The 10,082-nt window shown below is 44.5% G+C and overlaps 1 protein-coding gene across 1 annotated transcript in view; it reads right to left on the bottom strand.

The window, feature by feature from the left end:
• Positions 1–8,775: 8,775 nt before the first annotated feature.
• The window catches only part of LOC112148261 (metal transporter CNNM4), a gene marked incomplete in the record, with an annotated part of 45,090 nt that continues 43,783 nt past the window's right edge, over positions 8,776–10,082 (bottom strand). Inside the window, 1 exon segment of the mRNA XM_024275211.2 lies at positions 8,776–10,082.

Below are 10,082 nucleotides of genomic sequence, written 5' to 3'. Positions count from 1 at the left end.
CTCGGTTCTTCAGCCGTCCTCTCGGTTCTAAGAGTTCATGAGCTCTCTGCAGTAACGTCTGCAGACGTTACTGCAGAGTTCTTCTGCAGCTCATATCGCAGCACGGAAGTCGAGGTCCAGCTGTCTGAGCTCTCCTTGAATCAGGTTTAGTCCAGAACGGACAGATTCTTCCAGAAGATTCTGCCCGTAGAGTCCTGGAGAGACAGGATGGAAGGAAAGGATGTTGGAGGGACGAAGAGTTTTAGATTCAACAGCAAACGCTCCTTCATTTATGCATCTTCCTAAAGATCTCTGGGTTTCATGAAGTTAAAACGGGGAGACTGGTGCACATCTTAAAATGATTCAACCTCCTGCAGTTTAAATGTGTCTTCTGAAGATCTTCCACTCGCTGCATTCAACTCTCTTTGGCTTCTACTTGGACTAAATGTAAAGCCGGTTCCAGAAATGACAGAGTTTAAAATAAAAAGGTTGACTGGACGACATTTGATTGATTTCTGGCAGCAAAAAAAGCCTTTTATTTGATCAAAATGGATTTTTAGCAAATATTCAGTCAGTGAGGGGATGTATTTGGTCAGATGTTTTGTTTTCTTGGTTTTATGAAAGATTTCAGTGAAAATCCAGCAGCTGGTTCACAGAATTACAGCTCAGCATGAAGGACTTTCAGTAAATCTGTTATTGCAGTTCTATTTTAATGATTAAAAACCCTTTTAAGGCCGCGTGCAGCAGTGGGATTATTTAAATGAGCTCTTTTTAACAGTTAATCAACAGCATTTATTGTTTTTTGTCTGACTGATTAAACTCCTTCCTGTCACATTTCGTACATGAAGATCGTCTGAAATCACGTCTTGCAGTGAATCTGGAATTCTCACCTAAAGAAATTACACTTTTTCTTCTGTTATTTCCAAACTTTTCTCATCTCTCCGGTTGACTTTTGTGGTTCTTTTGTTGTGAGAAAAGTTTCCACAAGTCTTTGAAAACTAGTTTGTTGCTCAACAGCGGCTGAATCTCAGATTTCATCACATCCTCGTCGTGAACTGCGTCACAGCTGAGAGCCGGTCGGATCCGAACGGCTGGCTTTGTTTAGGAAGTGGAAGCAGGTCGGTGACGAAAGGCTGCACAGCCACAACACGACCACAACATCTCATTTAGGAGGACTGAGTCAACAGCAGGGAGGGGAACAACACGGAAAATACAGAGTTAACCCTTCCATTTGTTTTTAGCGTGAAACCTCCAACTTTCAGTTCCATCCATTTGGTCACATGAACCGGAGCTGAAGACGTTTGGAAAAGTCAACATTTCAGAAGATTCTCAGAGAAATGACTTTCTGTTATGTCTTTATCCTAATAAAATGAAATGTAAGAACTTCTATCACGGTGAAACAACAGGAACAACATTTTCTCCCAGCGTTGGCTTGTCGGCTTCACAGCTGCAGAGATAACTTCAAAAATAACCTTCGAGATGAGAAAGTTTAAAGTTTTCAACCAAAAATTAACTTTGGAAGTCTGGACCATCCAAAAGGAACTCTTTTTTATCTTTTGAGTGGATTATAATCTTAATTCCTGACTATAAACACCTCAAACTGGTGTTTTAATCTGTTTTACACATTTCTGAGCACCAGCCCCCAACAAACGATCAAGTCCTCACATTGTGACATCACAAAGTGGAGAACCGCCTCTTCCAGGAAGAGTCTGTGCTGCCAGCCCCGCCCCCAGACAAACACTCTTTCCTTGTGAATGCACATCATACACATCCTGAAATGCAGACACGTGCACAGGCCGGGGCAGGGACCACACGTGCACAGGCCAGTGCAGGGACCACACGTGCACAGGCTGGTGGAGGGACCACACGTGCTCAGGCTGGTGCTGGGACCACACGTGCACATGCTGGTGCAGGGACCACACGTGCTCAGGCCGGTGCAGGGACCACACGTGCACAGGCCGGTGCAGGGACCACACGTGCACAGGCCGGTGCAGGGACCACACGTGCTCAGGCTGGTGCAGGGACCACACGTGCTCAGGCCGGTGCAGGGACCACACGTGCACAGGCCGGTGCAGGGACCACACGTGCACAGGCTGGTGCAGGGACCGCACGTGCACAGGCTGGTGCAGGGACCGCACGTGCACAGCCTGCAGGATCGCCTTGGGGGGTTGTGACTGATGTGATTGGTCTGGACCATTAGACCTCCACCACGTGACACGGGAAATGACACACACCCACCATAACGATGTCCTTAAAGGAGGGACGCGTTTAAATGAACAATAGAATGCATTCTAATTTGATAGAGAGAAATCAGGCTGGGAAGCATGAAGTTTGTGCTAAAGTGGGTGCTAGCGAGTAGCATGCTAGTTTGTCGCACATTAAAAAAAATTATTTAAAAAAAATTGGACTTCTTTTTGGTCACACGGACTGGAGGAAGTCCCGCTAGAAGCTCACTTCCTGCTCAGTGACATAAACTCTGAGGCGAGCAGACGTTAGTGAAGAGCTGTCAACGCAAAATAATCAATCATAGTCCGACCAGATCTCCGTTACCGTCGTGTGATGTCATCGCGAGTCGAAAGCCCCCGAGGCGATCTCGCAGGCCGAGCACATGTGGTACCTACATCGGCTCGAGGATGATATCATGAAATGGGCGGCACCCACGAGGAGCAAAAGGCGGAGCCTCAGAGACTGAGACATCTTACAGTTTTTATAATACAGGCAGCCAGTACTGAACGGTTTCTGTGGTCGCAAGGACCCAGACGAAGGTCAAGATTAAGGTCAATGTTAGGGTTGGATCAATACTGCAACAACGTTTAGAATGAAGACACGTTAACAGCAAACTGCATCTTCAGCGCAGGTCCTACACGCGGCCCACGTGAATTTGTGCTGGTCGCCATAACATCAGCCCATAAAAAATAATTCTTTAGGACTCCAAAGATAAAACGTGACGACATGAATGGACAGTTTACTCTGAAAGGTTTAAGAAAAGCAGGAAAAACTTCCAGAAACGTTTTGGGTTCATTGGTTTCAGCGTGATCCTCTGAGATGTTAGAAACAGGAAGATTAAAATTGCACATTTGTTTTTTGAGGGAAAGAAAGAAGTAAAACTGTCACTTTCACATGTTGGTTCTGGTTTCAGCTCGTTCCTCACGGAGCTTCAAGTGGTTCAAAGTCATGAGATAAGGGAAAACAGCAAAGAATGAATCACTGTCATCAAACTTGATGTCGTCAGACGTCTTTTGCTAAATCCGTCTCATTTTCTTTGTCTAAAATCTGAGGAGGATTCAAACCAGCATCCCTGTATTTCCATCACTGCGTCATTTAGATGTTCGGTGATGTTTGAGCACAAACTGAGTGATTCATGTTTCCATCTCTGGACAGAGTCAGACTCTCAAACTGCTGGTCGGATTTCACCCCCCAAAGCTAGCGCTGGGGCAGCTCCGACGGCCAATCAGCAACGAGGAGGTTTGCGGTTCATTTAGGGTCAGAAAGGCGCCACGCTGGAGTTCTGTTTCCAGTTATGAGATCTGCAGGATCAGAAGTGATTTAGGGCGGATACTTATACAGGACTGGACGACCTTTCCAGTCACACACTGATGCCGGCTCCGCTGCCGAACGCCGACCTGTAACCACCAGGAGCAAGGTGGGCGCCAGCGTCTAACCCAAGGCCCCTCCCACACATGAGGCGAGGCGGGAATCGAACTGACGGTCTTCTGATCAGAGGTCAGTCGTTCAACCGCTGACGTGTGATTGGCTGATGGGAAATTGTTGAATCTGGTGGCCAGAAAAGTCCTTAGCAACGGTTGCTAGCATCGTTAGCGCCTGTCGTTTCACAGGACACACAGGAGACATCGATTAGCAGTACGGAGACATGAACAAATGTTCCGTAGACATAGACAGTGAACACAAAAACATATTTTGTCCCAAATGGGACCCCGTACGGCCCAGACTCCGCCTTCAGTGGACCTGAGGTCAAGTGAGTTTAAAGACTCTGATCTAAAGTATACTTTCTATGCTTATACTCTAGCATGTTTAATACAATTTACTTCAAGTGTTCTCAGGGTTAAAGCTGTTTTTTCCCATGATCCTCAGCTGTTAAAGCGTCTCCATCTCAACAGGAGACTCTCGGCTTCAGTCAGACGTTTCATGAGGTGATCATGAGAAAGCTGCAAATCAAACTTCGTGTGCGTTTGCACGTGTCGCGTCGTTGTTTGCTCACTGTCACCTACAGCTGACTCCTCCCCCCACGAGGACGAGCGACGGCCAGACGCCAGATTCCAGTCCTGCTGATTTTCTGCAGGAGCCACAAGCGGTCAGAACAGCAAATGTTGAAAAGCGTTTCAACATTAAAACTGATGTTGGTGTGAATGTTTAACTCTTGACTTCCTGCCGGAGAACATTCCTCCGAGGATCCGCTCACGCGTGGAGAGGACATGTTTGACCTGCATGACCAGGGCGTGTTTGAACCGCACGGCGCTCTGCATGAATCAGTGACGCTTTAATTACTCCTGACTAACTTCCTGTGAGCTTCTGCGTCTGCAGCCGATCTGAGCAACACTTTCACACCTTTGGCGTTCTTCAGGGCGCAGGAGGAAGTCCTGACTACATGTGTGATGACATCACTTCCTGTTAATAGAGTAAATGAATGGGAATGATAAATCTGAATCTGGTTTGACTTTTACTTGCAGAAGTCCTTTTTGGTGATGAAACGGTGTTCATCAGAGTGAAGAGAATCTCTCCCTGATTCTCACTGATCCAGTTCAGATGAGCTACAGGAGATCTGGGTTTAAAGACGGACGGGTCGGGTCCATGCAGGCCGACGCCGAGGAGAAAATAACTCCTGGGAACGCGCCTGGATCCTCTCAGAGGAACCAGAGGAACCGGAGAGCTCTGAACCCACGACTCCAGAGACTCAAACAAAAGAGAATCAATGAATGAAGCAACAAAACCAGCAGGATCAGGTGATCCTTCCTGTCCTGGAAAAAGCAGCTCGGATTCCCAGCTCAAACAGGACAGAGACAGTTTTCTACAAAGACTAGAACGTAAGAGGACGAGTTTCAGAACCAGAAGTTCTCCTGAAGTCCAAACCCTCCTCAGTTTCATGTCCAAATGGAAACGGCCTCTAAAGAAGGAATCAAAGTCAAAGAAGTCGAATAAAAATCCAAATGGAGGAAAAACACAAAACAGGAACAGAAAGAAAAAACTTTTCCATTCCCATGACTCAGCAAAAATCCTGATGAGTCACTAAAATAAATAAAGTTGCATTAGCTGTGATGATGTTAGTGTGAATGCATTACGCTGAAAGTAGTCGCTGAAGATGCTGAAGCTTTTTACTGAAAATGGCCACGCAATTGACTTTAGATGCTGCAAAAATTATTTGCGAAATGTTAAATTTGCTAAATGACTGGAAACTGTGTTAAAGAACTATGAAAGAGCGCTGAAGCTGACCTACGTTTCTGAAAAATTGGTAGTAAAACTTATAAAAATCTCTAATACTTCCCAATTTTGCACAAATATTTGTGTGTTGCTTAAATATGAACTAAACTCCAAATCATCCCAAAAACATTAGAATATGTCAGAGAGCCAAAACAGCTAAAGCGTCGCTTAGCTAGATTCTAGCCTAAAACTCTTTAGTAAACTGGATTAGTCAAAAACTTTATCATGTTGCCAAAATATTAGCTAAACTCCAAATTAGCAAAAAATCTTCAGTAAACTGAATTAGCCAAAAAGGTTAGCATGTTAGCATGTTGCTAAAACAGAAGCTAAACTGACCGAGGAAACTAAACATTATTTATTCTGTTCACATTTATACTGCTGGTTTTCTAATGAATTGTATTAATTTGATCATATTTTTCTGTTCTGTATTTGGATCAGAACCAGAACCAGATTTAGTTTAACGCTGACGAATAAAGATCCTTAAATCCTTCATCCTACAGCTTTCAATCCTCTTCTGCTCAGAAATGTTTAGAGGAAAAACAGAAACCAGAACTTTCTAACCGTTAGACAAAATCCTGCAGTGAAATGAACTCGAGTGGAGTTTTAGATGATAGAAAAAAAATGATTTTTTTCATGTTTTCCTGAACAGTAGAGAAAAAAAGGAAGAATCTTTGGAGAAAATGACATTATTTTTATTTAATTAGAGAACTCTTTAGAGGAAATGAAACACAGAAACATTTTGGATGCGTAAAGCTTTTATTGTTGCTTCATTTGAACTCATACATTTTGATCACTGAGACGTTCTCGTTTCTGCATTTGTGTCCATGAGATCCGACTTCCTCAGGGAGGGCAGGATCCTGCAGCGGTTTGAGTTACAGCGAAACTCTTCAGGTGAAACTCCGGCTCCCAGCAGAGCTCCTCTCTCACCTGGAATTCCTGGAACGAGGCCGTCAGGAAAACCTGTGCAGGTGAGCATCATAATAACAGGTTTCTGAGCGGACACGCCCTGCTTTCCGGCCCGATCCGCGTCTGTTTCACCCAGAAAAATTCCCAGTGAATCTGGGAGGAGCAGCCGTGGAATTTCTCACCTTTGGAATTTGACCCAAAACAAAAGCGGCGAACTTCCGGTTTGATCTGGTGTCGCTCCCCGCCCCGGCAGCAGGCAGTGGGAGTTTCATCATCGGGGCTTAGAGGCAGATTAGTTCAAACTGTTTTATTCTCTGTCCCTCAAGTTTTGTTAGATCATCATCCAGAGAGAAGATTTACAGAAACATTCAGAAATGATGAAGAACTTCAACCAGAAGAGGACAGTAACTCTGTTTATGAAATGAAAACACAGACAGACCCCCCCCCCCCCACACACACACTTTAGTCAGCTGATAAAAGATCATAAAGCAGGTTCTGCCTCCTCTGCTCTGGAACTTCCGCTGCTCCTCCTGCTCCTCCTCGTCTTCCTTTTTAAGCTTTTGTCATGACTGAATATGAGAACTGGACTGAGTGACCCCGCCCACTGATGATCCAAACAGGAAGTGGCTCCAGGAAGCCCATAGACTTCTATGTGGAAACAATCAGCTGTTACTCAGTCATTCTATAGGTTAGAAAAAACTGGATCTGATATTTTTATTTTCTAATTCTCCGTTTTTATTTGTATTTTAAAAGTTATAAATATATAAATCAGAGGTCTCAAAATAGCCTAAAGTTATTCAGTAAACTAATTAATCAGAAACGTTAGCATGTTGCTAAAAATAGAAGCTAAACTCTAAATTAGCCTAAAGAACCTCAGTAGTTAGCATGCTGCTAAATGTTAGCATGTTGATAAATGTTAGCATGCTGCTAAATGTTAGCATGTTGATAAATGTTAGCATGCTGCTAAATGTTAGCATGTTGATAAATGTTAACTAAAGTCCAAATTAGCCAAAGTAGCTGGCGCATTGCTGAAATACTAGCTAAATCCTAATCTAAGATTCCTCTGTAAACTAAAAACATTAGCATGGTGTAAACATGCGGCTCTTCTCTAATTCTCTATTTTTATTTATTATTTATATTTAAGTTATAAATGGACCAATCAGCTATCTCAATAAAAGTAGGCGGAGCCTGCTGGCTCCCACGTCCAACTTTTAAGACATTTGACAGATTTCTTATCATCTATTGGGGGCGTGGCCTTCAACAAGCTGACTCCTGATTGGTGAGAGTGGTCACCATAGAAACAGACAGACTCGGACCAATCACTGTTCATTGACGACGGCTGGCACCAACATGGCGGCTTTCGTATCATTTGGTTGGAGCAGGAAGTGAAGCGTTTTCCATGGATGACATCACACTGGACGGATGACATCATCATTTCTCACAGACAGTCGCAGCTGAAACTGGTGGAGCCAAGGGAGTGAACCGGTAAACCGCCTCGTGGCCTCGTGGTGGAGTGTCTACCCTCAGGCTGGGAGGTTGTGGGTTGTACCATCCTAGTGACCGCGCCGTGTCTGCCACGGAGGGAGGGGTCAAATGTGGAGGACTAAGTTCCCGCCCCCACAGACGAGAGACGACTGCTGGGTTCACAAAGCAGGAACAGTTCCAGAACTCCAGCAGGACGGAGGCCGGCCGGCCCCGCCTCTGAGCAGCCGGCCAATCAGATGACAGCTAGCACAGATGTTCAGATTTAGAAAACTGGGAAAATGAGAAAATGAGTGAAACATTTTCTAAACCTTGAATCACTTGTGGTACCCATCAGTTCGTGGAGAGGAAAGTTTTCGGTTGCCGTGGCAACAACAAAGTTAAACTAAGAAGGGTTTTTAAACATAACTATGAACAAGATATAGAGACCTGTGATAATGTTAGTGTGAATGATGTAAGATGAATTTGGCCACTGAAAACACTGAAGTTGATAGCAGCTAAGATATTAGCTAAATGTCAAACTAGCCTAAAAACAAACTTATGTTAGCCAAAACAGCTAGCATGTTGCTGAAATATAAGCTAAACTCTAAAATAGCCTAGAAAATCTGCCAAAATAGTGCAAAAAGCTATCAGAATGACAAATTCTAAAACTTTAAAACCATAATTTTTAACATAATTATGAATAATAAAATGCAGGAATATTATTCCAGAATAAATCAACTTAAACCTTAAGTAACTTTCAATATTTTACTCTCTATAAAAATAAATTTAATCAAAATTATACAAGTTAGAAATGAGCTCAAGATAACATCGGGTCATTAATTAAATTCATCTGGAGGGCCGGATCCGGCCCCCGGGCCGTGACTTTGACACATGTGGTTTAAGGCTATGAGGGTTTGAAATTGTTCAAATTCCGTATTTTCCTCTGGAGGATTTCAGTTTTATAGCACAAACAAAGAAGGACCAAAAACCTCGTAGAGAAAATATCTCAACTTTATTAACAACTTTCTTCATTTCAAAACTCATTAAGACAGAAATTATAAAACAATATTTACAGCCTTTGTCTGTCGTCTCTTAAATAAAGCATCAAAAGAGGACGCACGTTTCTCCAAACGTTCCCAAATTCAAACCATGACAAGCCAAAGCGCCGCGCTGCAGAGAGGAGCAGATCCAGGAATAATCCAGGGATGAACCGTGGAGAGAGCAGAACTGGGATTTACGGGCAGTGAAGGCAGCACGAGTGCAGCAGAAAACGCAGCGTCACGTTCAGGAGCGTTCAAACATTCTGACTCGGAGCGACTTCTGCTTCTAAAGTGCTTCTAAAGGATGAAGAGCGCGGCGAACTCTTCTTCACCTGCAGGTGTTCTCCAGGTAAAGCTGACAGGAAGAACCACACCTGAAGGTGAAGGCAGAGGGTTCCAGAACCAGAACCAGAACCAGAACCAGCAGGAACATCCTGCGAATTCAAGTTTCAGCTCCCAATAAGTCTTAAATAATTTTGTTTGTTTAAACGGAGACTGTGAGAGCGCTCACTCTGACGCGTTTTCCCCCTCAAACTAAACTAGATTGTTGGTTTGGTTAAAAAGAAGAAGCTTGGAGGCAACAGGAAGACATTCGACGGCGTCATTCTTTGGCGAGCAGCTGCAGAAAAACAGTCCGAAATAAAAGAAACTTCATGATTCAGAAGTTCTGTTAAAGCGAGCGCAGTGAGCATCTGTCGGATCAGAAAGGATCTGTGCTCCTCCACATTCAGACGAAGGTTTGACCTCCTGAACCAAGCAGCAGGAAAAGGGGCGGAGCTTTAAGGCAGCTTCTTCCTGTTTGTGTTTTCATGAGTTGCGTGACGCCTGACGTCGGCGGACTCAAACCAACAACCAGAGAAATTCCTGCCCCCCCCCGTGACGCCGAAGCGATCACACCTTTTGACTGACTAGAAATCCGGCATTTCCACCCCGTGAAAAGCGGAACGCGCCGCGTCTCCTCGTGGTTCGCCGTTGGCTGCAGGAAAGAGTTCCTCTTTCAGGGGGGGTGCAGTCCCGCTTTGGTCGCAGCAGCTGACCCTCAGATTTCAGTTTTGCTTTCAGCGTCTGATTGATCTGAGAGAAAACACACAGCAGATGCAGCTTTGCATTCTGGGAAACGTAGTGTGAAAACATTCCAACAGCCATGATTGTCTTTGGAGATCTGAGGTGAAAGTGAACGTCTGGCGGGCCGTAACTCCCCAGGAGTGAGTCCTTAAAGACGGATCAACAGAATCCCGATTGTCCTGACCCCCCCAC

This window comes from Oryzias melastigma, linkage group LG9 (genome assembly GCF_002922805.2).
Source record: "Oryzias melastigma strain HK-1 linkage group LG9, ASM292280v2, whole genome shotgun sequence".
Lineage (NCBI taxonomy): Eukaryota > Metazoa > Chordata > Actinopteri > Beloniformes > Adrianichthyidae > Oryzias > Oryzias melastigma.
The sequence above is the reverse complement of the archived record's forward strand: the minus strand, read 5'-3'. Positions and strand labels throughout refer to the sequence as shown.